A 14,020-nucleotide genomic window follows, 5' to 3' on the forward strand; every position below is an offset into this window, starting at 1 on the left:
CACACACACACACACACACACACAAAGTATGAGGAGAAAAAACTCCAGCTCCCTTGGGGACCACATGAATGGGGCTGGGTGCAGTTCTCAGGCATACGGTGTTGGCAGAAATAAGTGGACGTGGTAGGCAGATGAGGAAGTGGGTTCCAAATTATTAAATCTGGGGTTTCCTAGATCTGTTTTCCAGCGACTACATAGACTGAAATATGCCCCCACAAGGTTTGTGGGCCTACTAAACCTGGGAACACAGTAGATTTTTATCACACTCAAAAGGTACCTGAAGGTTCATTAGTGTCTAAAAACCTCTGAGAGTCCTGCAATACAGAAACGTGTTTAGCTGTGTTCAATCCTGGGTTTCCCAAGGTCGGTTGCTCACTAAACTTGTTCGAATGCAATGCCAGTAACCCTCCATGGGGTTTGTGTTATAGCACATTTTGGAAAAACCATCCTAAGTAATAGATACTCTCCAAAAAGACCTGAGTCAGATTTCTGGAGAAAGAAAGCAAAACAAACAAGCACGAACAGAAAACCACCTCAGGAACGCTGTATTTATAGAAACTTCTGGGAAGTTGTGTGCAAAAAAGTTGTTTTAGGGTAATTTTGACATCACCCCAGCCATCATTTTCTAGACTCAGAGTTTTGGGGGCTCAGAATTATGTTACTTAACGTGGGGTATATCTATGCAGCCCCAAGCCTTCCCTCTGGAACATCCCTTTCTCCGGTGGTCCTAACAGTTTTCATGTAATGTCTGGTACTCCGGTTCCATCTGGCTGCAATCTATCTGTTCCATTGTGTGGTTGGCTAATACAGTTCCCAAAACCCACTTAGTGGCATGGGGACATCTGTGTGCCTGTGTAATAAAAGGTCCCAGAAAGATGAGCAATGCATTAACAGCATCTCACATCTGGGGAAGCCGGGGCTGGGCCAACATTAATTAGTGTAATGAAGGTCTTCACTTCTCTAATTGAGGGCTTAGGTGGGATTCTAGCTCACATCAGCCAACTGGATTACAGGTACAGCTAAAGGGCACAGTGAAGTACCTGGGCACTGAGGAACAGGAGAGCGATCCGGGCTGGCCACCGAGTCTCGAAATACAGGCTAAAATATAATGGATGGTTTATTGATATCACACTATGATGCGTGACAATATGATATCTATGCTTCCAGACTTCGTGGCCACGCTGGAGTAAAAGCTGTTATTTACCTCAGGCATTCGAGTGTCAGCTGTGATCAGTGCTCTGTCTACCTAATTGAATCCATAAAGCCCTAAGAACTGGAGGCTGCCATCGTTTCTGTGGGAACAGGCAGGGAACTGAGGCAGGAAAGGGGGCTAGTATCCAAGCCAAGATCTCTTCTTGGTAAGTAGTGGAACCGAGCTTCCAGTCTTGACACCTCAGTCTGGAGACAAGCATGCTCCAGCTGCCTGTTCAGGAGAACTAGGAGTTATAGGGCTTTGCTGACGAGCAAAAAAAGCACAAATTTTGGGTGCTCTTCTTTAAAACCGCAGACGATATAATTAGCGTCTGGACAGTCATCCCTCAGTATCTGAGGGAAAGAGTTCTAGTCTGCTTCTTTCCGGATACCAGAATCCACGGATGCTCATCTTCCGCACATGAAATGCCATCATAGTTGCATATAAGCAGAAATGTGTGTGTTAAGCAGTCTCTAGGAAAGCTATATATAATATCCTGCTACAATTCCATATAAATAGCTATTGCGTTGTTTACAGAATAATTCGGGAAATTTATGTACATATTTAACACTGGTGGATACTGAGAATTTTGGTTTCTTCTAAAAACAGAAACATAGTGGAAATACGTTTTTGTCTTAATTGGAACTGTGGGAACGTAGGGCTGGTTCACAGCAGGTGAGTGTGATTTGCCTCATGCTCTAGCAGAGGGGTGGTTTTTGCCAGCTGCAGATAGTTTCTGCGAGCACGTGGTGTTTAGAATTCTGGAGACTTTTCAGAGGATATAGAAATGCTAGACGACCGCCCCCCCCGCCGCCCAATAGAGGTGGCTGTTAGGCCTGTTGGTGGTCAGATGCTGTTGGCTGTGCTTTGTCAAGTAGCCATGTACAAAGATATGAAAGGGGAAATTAGACATCCTGCCAGCAAAGATCAAACTTGCTTCAAGGAACTCCATGCCCCCAGACCACCAGCAGACAGTAGTTTTACGATATTGCCACCCCTTTCCTACCCCTGACTTTATTCAAGGATCTCTCTCTCTCTCTCTCTCTCTCTCCCTCTCTCCCTCTCTCCCTCTCTCCCTCTCTCCCTCTCTCCCTCTCTCCCTCTCTCCCTCTCTCCCTCTCTCCCTCTCTCCCTCTCTCTCTCTCTCTCTCTCTCTCTCTCTCTCTCTCTCCTACTCTTCTACATAGTGTTAGGGGGTTGGAAGGGAAAAAGAGAGGTAGAAAAGAGTGGAAGAAAAAAGAGCCTACAAAGAGGCCAAAAGTCTGAAATGGTACACTGGCACAATTTCTTTCCGATTTGTTCGTCAACCTGTGAATGGTGGTCTTCCTGGATGGGACTGCAGGTATGGAGTGCTGACTACACTGTACTTTACAGTTGACTCCATCACCACCCACTACAGCCAACCAGGCAAGGGCTACAGCTGTCTCATAGATGAAAAAGCTGAGCCTTTCACAGGATCCCAACCTACCAAACAGCAGAGCCACATCCTCTAACCCCAGGACTCACTTGATCTTAACTCATCGCCTATGTGGGGTTGCGCGAGAGTGAATACTGAAGACGGTGCCCGATGATCTCCGCCTTTTGTCCTTTTGTACTACTTCTCCTGCACCAACTACAACTACTGTATAATGGTTTCGACACCATGGGAATGCTGATAAACGCCTTCTAAAGCTAGGCTGTGAAAGGCATGGAATCTTCTGTCTGTTTTAATCTCTCCTGGATTGTCACTTGCGGGGAGCCAGCTGCCCGGTCATGAGGATACTCCAGTAGCCCAATGAAGACTTGCTGTCAGCATCCCTCAGTCAGCACTAATTTGCCAACCAGGCAGCCAAGCTCCACCGGAAACAGACTCAGTCAGATGAACACGGACCCAGCCCGACACTGACCAAAAAAGTCCATAAAGATCCCAAATCGTGTCTACCTGGATACGTCATTTCCGAATTTCTGGCTCACATAAATCATAGATAATTTCTTAGCCACTTGAAAGATTGTTTAGCTGTTTTTGTTGTTTGTTTGTTTGTTTCCTTTGTGGGAGAAAATTCATTGTCCAGCTACAAATAACTCTGAAGTTCCAGCTTCAACCAATCACCCAGGTCTCTACCAGGGAATTTGATCATCAGAAAACCCTCAGCACATTCTCTCACACTCAGTTTATCCCCCTGTTGAATAGCAATCTGGGTCTGCTTGAGAGTCAGTCTCAAGGTAACTGATGAACCATTGCAACTGTGCTCAGAGAATTCCCTGAATAAAAATGGACTCCTGGTTCGTGGAGGCTCTTTCATGACGGCATTGGAGTCACACAATCATCTAAGGAGTGATTAATTCATTTACAGATGTAGCCTATCAGGTCATAAGAACCTAGTTTAGGTCCCTGGGAACAACAGCCTGCAAATGGTTGTTGGGTATCAATTTTGTACCCTGTTCCACATGAAGATACCCTCTAAGAAGATGTGCTTTTGCACACATTGATTACTTCACTAGTAATGTCTCCCTCCACTCCACCCCATCCTGTCTTCTTCATTCATCCCTCCCTTGTCCCAGGTCCATCTCATGCCTCTGAAGCATCAACACTGCCCTCTAAGCAACCCACATTGGGAGCAGCTTCAAGTAGCTGGCAAAGGTGCGTTGTTAAAGGTTTATTAACCAGCTCTCTCTGTAAGAGGGCATCCTAGTCAGGGGTTTCATTGTTACATTGTAGACCGTGATAAACTTGGGAAGGAAAGGTTTATTCCAGCTTACAGTTCTACATCATGGTCCATCGCTGAGGGAAATCAAGGCAAGGACTCAGGAACCTGGAGGCAGGAGCTGCTACAGAGGCCATGGAGGGGTGCTGTTCACTGGCTTGCTCTCCATGGCTTGCTCAGTCTGCTCTCTTATAGCACCCAGGACCACCAGCCCAGATCTAACACCACCCACATCAATCATCAATCACCCCAGGCTTGCCCACAGACCAATCTGGTGGAAGCATTTTCTCAGTTCAGACTGCCTCTTCCAAAATGGCTCTAGCTGTGTCAAGTTGACATAAAATTATCAATACGGGGGGCGGGGGGAGAAACCTTTCTTTCTGTGTTGTTACTACTTTCATCGTCAATGATGTAATTAGCTACCACCCTCACCTCCCTGAATACAGACTAGAGAAAGAAGAGAGGTGCGTCCCACATCTCTCTCTTCCTCTTGTCTGCCTGACTGTTCTATCGTAGCCTTGGGATATCTTACCACAGCATCCATCCTTCAGCCCCAACCTTCCTCATCTTTGCCTGGACTATTACAAGAGGCTCTTCTCTCCAGATCCTCTTCACCCCCATGTTTCTTCCACACTGTCACGAGCACATACTCTGCCATCATCTCGTGGTTCAGTGCCTTCCATTCTGAGAACCATCGATGTCCATGGCAGCCAGTGGAACTATCAAAGTTATTGAATATGCAAGCTCTTGAAGACTTGACCCCTGTATATTTTTCTCACCTAACACACACACACACACACACACACACACACACACACACACTCACACACCTCACACATTTAAATTCAACCCTGGTGCTATGAGAAAGCAGACTGGTTAAGCTATGAGGAACAAGCCAGTAAGCAGCACCCCTCCGTGGCCTCTGTAGCAGCTCCTGCCTCCAGGTTCCTGAGTTCTTGCCTTGATTTCCCCCAGCGATGAAGCATGGTGTAGAACTATAAGCTACACTTCCTTCCCAAGTCTTCAATTCTCTGACCAGCCATGCTTATGCTCCTATGGCATACTTATGGCTGGAAATGGATTATTCCCAGTACAGATCTCTCCTCTCTCTGGGTAGTCACCATTATCCTCTTCCCTGCTAAGTGTCACTTCCTCAGTCCCTCTGTCTCCTTGTTCAATGATGTGGTATAGAGGCTCAATTTTATTGATGTCTTGCCACAGGGGATTCTGGCTGGTTCTAGATAGATCTGATTTTTCTATCCCTTTCCAAAGCTACTGATTCTTCTGGGCAGGGAGGACTCTTTGATGGGTCTCCTGCTCTTCCATGCCTAGCACCAGGTCCTGGCCACAGAAGAACCTATTTGTATCTAGAGAAGGCAGAGCTGTGTGAGGGGAGGTCAGTGGAGTGGCATCATGGGTATGAGGTAGTCAAAGTTCTCTACTGCTTAGAAAGGCAGAGAGAGATGCAATGGCTGAGATGGGCATGTGACACTGGGCACTTAGAACAGGAACCCACCTAGGACCCTCTGCCGTGGCCCACACACCTAGAACCACCTCCCCTCTATCCAGTTTCTCCATGTTTCTCCCCAGAGTGAAGCGCCTACTCTCAGTAGTTAAAATTCCACCCTCGATGTTCTGTGTTTTTTATATTGCCTTACACTGGATAATGATGGACTCAAAACAGCCTCTTGCTAAAGACTAGTTCAGACCTTAACCCAGAGGGTGGAGGGTAGTCTGTTCTCTCTCCTCGGTAATATCTAAGCTTAAGTCACTGATTAAATGGAACACAGTTTGGATCTCAACTATAAGAAAAATGCCCTTGGCATGTTAGTTTCTGGTCCACTTACTAAGGACTGGGCAAGCCTTTTCATTCCGACTAGCTTCTCCATCAGAAGGAGAAAAAAAAGTCTGTTACCAGAAGGTCGCTACTACCTCTGATTCTGTGACTCTAAGTCAATAGGCCTTTCTGACCCTTAATTTCCTAATCTATAAATAACAATAATCATCTCTGCCCAAAGCCAGGTGTGGTGGCTCCTGCCTATATTCCTAGCACTAGGCAGAGGCAGAGGGAGAATGATTGCCAAAAATTCAAGTTTACCCTGGCCTTCACAGCAAGTCCTTGTCTCGAAATAACAATAATAATGCTAAACTTAAAAGTTGGTTCCTACCCATTCAAAAGTCTGTTTACAATCGAATGAAATGTAAACATATAAAGATATATAAAAGATGTAAATGGGATAAAAAAATACCATGGTAAGCTATAACTGTGCATTAGTTGTTATAAGTAAAATTTATTATATTAAAACTATTGGTAAGTATTCCCAGGTCCTAGTTGATCTGGGTCAATTTTAACATTATAGTAAGTAAATGTTTACTTAAGAGAGAAGCAAGAATATACCATGTCCTCTAAAGTGGGTGCTGCTTCCATGACTGAACCAACTCAGGAATCCAAAGCCGGGTACGCTGGCAGACATCTTCGTGCTAGGGGGTTGAGACTTGAAGACCTAAGGCCTAAGGCACATAGGAATCTCTAAGCCAGCCTGGGCTGTACAGTAAGGCCTCGTCGTAAAGCCACAATCAAAACAAGCAGCCTCATGAGTTAGACACCACAGACAGCACAAGGCAGGCCTGTACCTACAGTTCTAGCCTCTTCTTTCACTCCCCACCCCCCGAGTTCTATTCTAAGACTGATCGTTTACATGCAGGCGTGCATATCTAGTCTAAGGCTTGTCCTGAATGCTCAGTCAGCCTGTTAACCAACGTGCAGAGGGGAATTAAAGTAACTCATGCCTGTTTGCCTTTCCCAGGGAGAACGTAACTAGGCCACCACAGTGTTTCAAAGCCTCTTTATCCTTGTTGTTACTCAACTGTTCAAAAGCAAGGTCAGGATTCAGAAGTAAGGCGGCCTCGCTTTGATCTTCAAGATCATGGCCACACTCTGCTCAGAAGCCATCCTGTGTCTCCAAGCACAATAAAAACATGATTAGGAAACCTTCGTAGTGTCCTTGAGAGTCACTATACCTAGAGTGACTGAAACCAGAGACAATATGACAAAAATCACTGGATAGCTTTAGTCCTAAAAAGATTGCCCACTATCACACTCTGCTGAAACTGTAGAATAAGCCCCTCTTGGTCTTACAAACAGGGACGCTGAGACCCGGAGACAGACCCATTATCAGGGCAGCTTTTTCCGGGTGACTCTGCAGGTGTCCTTTGATTCTTAGATCAATCCTAAGCAACTCACCTCTCGTTAGCATACAGGTTCTTGATCTACCCAAGTGGACGGAAGCAGATACACAGGCGACCAAACACAGGCGACAAATCTATCTTCTAGTGACATGGAATCCCCTGCCGATGGGAGACCCTGAATAGTAAATCATGGCCTACTTTTCTCTCCACCTCAGACAGACAGTTAGACAGGGCCACCACCAACCAGCAGTCTAGGAGCCAGGAGCCTCTTGTTTATCTGGAACACAGCCGGCAGGACAATGACATTGAAAGCAAAGCCCACAGATATTCTGTGAACTAAAATCACATTAACAATAATAATATTTAACACGAAGCCCTTGATGTTTCTAAATTAATTTACAGATAAAGTGCATTTCTCTTGCCTGGTATCTCCTAGGACAGCCTTTCCAATTAGCATAACATTGAATTATCCCATGTCTGTTAGAAAACAGCCACTAGCCCAATGGTCCCCATGATGTCACCAGGCTGCCACGTCTCCTCCGTGAACACTCTAGCTAAGCCAGTGACCTGAGTCAGGCCCCCTATGTGAACCGATGACTGTTTAGACTAGGGGTGTGCACACCCTGCTGGTACCTAATTCGTTGCTATTATTGGGATTTTTTTTTTAATACGGAGCCACTCGTATGCAGCCATTAGGGTGTCTGTGGTTTTTGCTGTCCACACTTGGACCACTGGGTTTGGCCTGAGGGGACCCTAGTCCAGGAACATAAGCCTTTAGCTCTAGCATAGCCACAGGGTAAATTCCCAGAGCCCAGGCAGGCCTTGTATTAACCCTGAAAGTTAAGAGGTAATGTCCTCTGTGACTAGCACTTAGTGTGGCTTCTTTCCCCTCAGCTGTGCCCCGAAGCCCCGGTTAGGTGCCTCTTAAAACCCAGAAATAATAACACCTAACAGCTGTGTGGGGAAGCTCTCAACCTGCTTGTCTGTATCCACGTCCAGCGGAGAGAGATAATGATCTATCCTAGATTTAATTAACATCTGGGCCCTGCCGCTGGGAGAGTCCCAAACCTACTTCTCCCTGTAATTGCAAGCCTTCATTTATTTGGGCACTTTGATGACAGTCACATAATAGAGGCGATGGCCCCAACCCCACCCACTCCCTTGTTCTTGCCAACTGCCATCCTCCCCACAATTCTCCTTCCTGACTACCCATCTTCCTCAGTGCCCCTCAGCCATTCCCTCTGCCCAGTGCTATTTGACCCTTACTGAACACTTAGACTCAGGGGACCTGGACCCCAATTTTGGCTCTGCCTTGGTTCACTCTCTTACAATCAGATACTCATGTCTGGAGTCCCCGGGGCTTTGCTGTGTGCAGTTTGTGCTTTCTGTTGCTCTCCACTCTTTACTCCCTAGGTCTCTTACCTAAAAGCTGAACTATGGATGCTGCCCTGGCTGTTTGACACACTGGATGGCTATGGACATCAGGTAGAAGTTATCCAAGAGCATTGCTGTCGTAAGGTCCAATGTACCATGCACACAGAAAAGTGACTTCCTTAGGACCAGGGCATGGCAGTGAGGATCTAGCCTTTAATATCACAAGTCCCAAGGAAACACTTTGTCTTGGGACATTGCAGCTGGAGCAGGAATTGAATGAAACGGTAGAGAAGGCAGCAGCCACCAGAATCCCTCTCTGGCACCTTCCCCTCCCTTCCACCATGCTGAGGATGCAGACTTAGCCTGAAGTTTCCTGGAGATGTAGCTTCTGCTCATGGTTTCCTCTGAACTGAACAGGGCCACAGTTGGCCCTATTTACAAATGAGGGCTGTAGACCTCAGAATTGTACCATCAAATGCCACCTGGGACTTGCAGAGGCCACAAACAGCCTCTGAACCTGCCTGTGTGCTTCCCTGCTGGGTGGTGCTCACCCAGCTTGTCGCCTTGGCTTTCTCTACTCTTTTCTTCCTGTCTTCTGGTTTTTTTTTTTTCTTGATAAAGACACCTTAATTTCAACTACTTGCAGACTCATCACTAAAGTTATCAAAAGATAATAATAAAAGATTCATCCCTGTTCCGTTTCTCAGATGTCTTTTGGGGATCCAAAAACGTATTGAAAAAAAATGCCTTGTTAAATCGAAGCATTCTTCAGGCATATCGTGTGGCTTAGTTTTGAATTGGTGTATTGTATGCTAATAAACAAGCCCGAAATCCAACCATTACAGCATAGCACAGTCAAAGGCACCAGGTAATGATATTTTGGTCAGTGGTCAGACGCGCGCACAATGGTTTCACTATGGCCAACTGGGTTTGTGTAGGTGTGTTCTGTGATACTCACACAATGACAAGAACCTCCTAGCACCACCATTAAGTGATGTGATGCATAACTAACCATGCAAAACAAAGGTCCGTGTGCCCTCCAGGCCAGTGCGGGGAGTCAACTGGTTAGTAGAGATGCTTCTGACAAAAGCCAGTGAGCCCCACAGTGCTGGAGACAAAGTTCGGAGTATTCTAAGTAATTTATTCTGACACTGAGTTACAGCCCAGCCTGGTGGTGAGACTTTTCCCAGATATGGCGTGGGGTCACGGTACAGGGTAGAATTCACTTAGAGCAGTGGTTCCCAACATTCCCAATGTCAAGACCCTTTGATACAGTTCCTCACATTGTGGTGAACCCCAACAATAAAGTCGTTGTCACTGCTACTTCATGGTTGCAATTTTTCTATTATTATGAATTGTAATGCAAGTACTTTTTGGAGAAAGGAGTTTGCCAGCAGGGGCAGAGACACACAGGTTGAGAAACACCAGCTTAGACCATTCTGAGAGCATAGCATGGCTACTCGCTCATCTGTCTGAGCCGTTCTCACTTAGGAGGCTGAGTCTTCCCTCTCTCTTTGCATCCGGGCTCCACAGTGGGCTTCAAGGTCACAGACAGGGACCTCCTCTACAGGAGAGCTCTAGGAACAACCAGCCAGGCTACCTCTTGCATGGCAAGGGGGGGATCAGAACAACAGGTTGCAGGGAGACAGAGCTCAGCAAAACTTCCCAGGAACCTCAGCTGTCCTTCCGGGAAAAAGAGGTCTGCCAGGGACAGCGAGCACCCAGGGATTCCCCTGGCAGGAGGCACTGCACCTCAAACAGTCGTAGTTTAGAGCTGGTGTTTACAGCGTCTTCTAGAGAAGTTGCTTGGACTCCATGTCCTAAGCTATTCAAAGCAGCCTGTAGGCCAGGTGACTAAAAAAAATGGATGGCTTTAGAAACTATAAGAAGTGGATTTCCCGTGTTCTTAGCTCAGAAAAACCTGGGCTAGTGGTCATGAAATGAAGAGACGACCAAAGAACCAATAATGTGGGCTGCGAGATGGGCTAGAAGGGCTTGCTGCCAAGCCTGACGGCATGAGTTCGATCCCTGAGACCCACGTGAAAACGTTTGTAATTTTAAGTGAACGGGTGAATAATGTGTGTGTGTGTGTACATACTTGTGCATATGGATGCATGTGTGAGTGTGTGCATGTGGAGGCCAGAGATCAATGTCAGGTGTATTCCTGGGTCACTGTCTACCTTTTTTGGAAGACGAGGTCTAACTGTGTAGTTTAGGCTGACATGGAACGCGGTATCCTGGCTTCAACTCGCAGAGAGCCATCCACCTCTGTCTCCCTAGTGCTGGGATTAAAGCGTGTGCAAATGTGCAGACTCTGCCTTATCTTTGGAGAGAGGGTTATGTCCTGAACCTAGCACTCAGTGATGGCTGCATTGGTTGACCAGGGGGCTCCAGAGATCCACCTCTTTCCACTCCTTCACTCTACTGTGCTACACTGTGCTAGGGTTTCAGCTGTTGAGACTCGTCCAGCTTTCTTCGTAGGTGTTAAGAATGATCCGAGAGCAGGTCCTCACACTTGCTTAGCAGACACTTTGCCAAATGAGCCATCTCTCAAGCCTGGGGAAGGGTCATCTTAACATCTGGGCTGATTAAAGCCAAATCTTCCAAGGTTTAAATAGGCAGCCTATGAACAGACTTGGAATGACCAGCCATGTCCCTTCTGCATGCTGTAGACGCTGTATGTTCCTTCTCTGAGACCCTTTCTGTCCTGGTTGAGGTTTTGTTTTGTCAGCTTGGCTCATACTAGCATGGTCTAAGCAGCTCAGTGGAGACAAGCCCTCCCTCAGCTTGCCTATAGACAAGTCTGTGGGGCATTCTCTTGATTAGTGATTGATATGGGAGGGCCCGTAGGTGGTGCCTCTCCTGGACAGATGACCCTGGGCTGTATAAGGAAGCAGGCTGAGTCAGCCGTGAAGAGCAAGCCAGCAAACACACAAATCCCGGAGACCTCTACTTCCGTTCCTGCCTCCAGGTCCCTGCTTTGAGTTCCTGCCCAGCCTTTCCTTCACGATGAACTGAGTTGTAATACAAGGTAAATTCTTTCATCCCCAAACTGCTGTCATTAATGATCCTTATCACAGCAGTAGAGAACCAAACCAAGGCACTTTTCCTCCTTTTCCAACGAGCACAGCCTGAATTTCTGAGCTTCCCTTGTACTGACAGGGACAAGGACATCTCTATTCTGGGTTCAGGCCAAGGAAGTGAGGTGGATATGATGTGTGTCCTGCCACACTGGACCTATTAAAGCCTTGCAAAGGGCCTTGAGATCATAGGACACTGTCCAGATGTAGAGGACCAGGCAGACTCTGATGTTTAAGAGTAAGAGTCAGCATCTTTTTATGTAGCGTGTAGGGTGACAAATACTTTAGGCTTGTGGGCTCTGTTAGTCCACTTTCTGTCACTATTACAAAAGAAGAACATCTAAGAGAACCAATGGAAAGAACATTTCTGTTATTTTTTTTTTCGGAGCTGGGGATCGAACCCAGGGCCTTGCGCTTGCTAGGCAAGCACTCTACCACTGAGCCAAATCCCCAACCTCAACATTTCTGTTATTTTAATTTGGCTCACAATTTGGAGAGTTCAATCCATGACAGACAGACGATCCATCACCCTGGGCCTGCCATGAGGGAGCTCACTGTGGCCAGAGGATGGCAGAGGAAAGCCTCTCTCCTTACTAACAGGGATGCAAAGAGAGGGGACAGGTTTTGGGTGTCACATCCCCTTTGGGGTTCTGTCCTTAAGACCTAAGGACCTTTTATTGTGCCCTATCTCCTGAACACTCTTCCAAAGCTTTACACAGGGACCTTTGGGAGATACTTACCCAAACCATAGCAACAGCGTTTGATGCAACTAGAGTTGGTACTTAGAATCTTAAAGCTTTAGATCTGTAAATTCAACCTGCCATGGGAAAAATTAACATCATCATTATCATCATGATACCATCATCATCATTGTCATAATCATCATCATTGTCACCATCATCGTCATCATTGTCATCATCGTCATCATCGTTGTTGTCATCATCATCATGCAACAACAAAAATGCAAATAAAAACAAGAATATATCAACGATTGCAGAATTTGCTTTTTTTTTTTTTTTTTTTTTCCGGAGCTGGGGACCGAACCCAGGGCCTTGCGCTGGCTAGGCAAGCGCTCTTCCGCTGAGCTAAATCCCCAACCCCGATACAGAATTTGCTTTTTAAATAGCTACCATAATGCAGATATGGCTTATGCAGATATACCAGAGGACCTACCTACATTGTACAGCAAGTAAACACCATTTGCACAAAGGATTTAAGCATCCTCAGATTTCGTCATCTATGAGGTAGCAGAAAGGCCGTCCTGGAACCGACTTCCCTTAGAGACCAAGGGGCAGACTACGTTAGCCGCCACTGTCACGATGCACAAGCAGAAGTAGGCACTATGCAAACGAGCAGATGTGACTGCATAACAAACTTACAAGGGAACTCTTCATATTTGACATCACCCATTGATACATAAATCTTCATGATGTCAAGCCAGTAAAAGCATGAGATTTGTTAATGTAACCAGTAGCCTTTACCCTAGTTCATTAGACACCCTATACTCTCTCTTTGTAGAGATGCCAAGTGGGATAAAAAGGCAGACCAGAGTGGAGGGAGAGAAACTGAACACGTTTCTGAAGAAGACCTTACCAAGATCGTGCTAGAGGGTCAGAAACGCAGCATGGTTAGTAGAGAACTTGCCTAGCCTGCATCCCTGTTTGATCCCCTGTACTATATCGACTTGGCGTGGTGGCCCCTACCTGTAATTACAGCACTCGGAAGTGGAGTAAACATGGGGTTTACAGGTTCAGAGACATCCTCAACTACATAGTAAGTTCGGAACAGTGGGCTGATCTGAACTACATGAAACTCTGTTTCAAAAATGTTTTCAATACTTCAGCTAGAGATGTAAATACCTCAGTGCCACTGTGCTCACCAAGCAAGCCCAAAGCCCAGCATAAACCATGCGTATAACCCTGACACTTCAGAGGTGTTGCTAGGAGGAGCAGAAGGTCAAAGTCAACTTCAACTACTGAGGAAGTTTAAGGCCAGTCGGTATGTAACACTCTGTTTACAAAAACAAAAACAAAAAAAAAACCCCAAACCCTCAGGTGTCCAGGCTTGGCAGCAAGTGTCTTTATCCCCAGAGCCAAACCATTTCGGCCTCTCCCCTGAGCGCTATCCTCGGTTACACCTCTTCTTGTGATGGAGTGATATCATACGCTTAGCATGTTACAAGTGTGCTTTCAGAGAGGGAGAGAGCCGGGAAGAACGGAGCCCTGCACGCATTAAGACGAAAACTGCCTAGGTTGAAGGTGGGCAGTCATATCATTTTGAAAATGGAAGTGCTTTCCCTATAATTATGTGAGGGCATCAGGTACACACCAGGGCCGCCTGGAGCAAGCCTAACAATCTAGGGCAAGCCTAACAACCCAACACTTCCCTGGATCATGGTCTTCGGCATTCCCAAAGGGAGCTGATGATCTTGATTAGCTCAGGGACCCCCTCAATACTAAAAGCAAACAAGATATTGAGAGCGTAATGGAGAGGCAAGGGGG

Source organism: Rattus norvegicus, chromosome 11 (assembly GCF_021556685.1).
Source record: "Rattus norvegicus strain SHRSP/BbbUtx chromosome 11, alternate assembly SHRSP_T2T, whole genome shotgun sequence".
Classification (NCBI taxonomy): domain Eukaryota; kingdom Metazoa; phylum Chordata; class Mammalia; order Rodentia; family Muridae; genus Rattus; species Rattus norvegicus.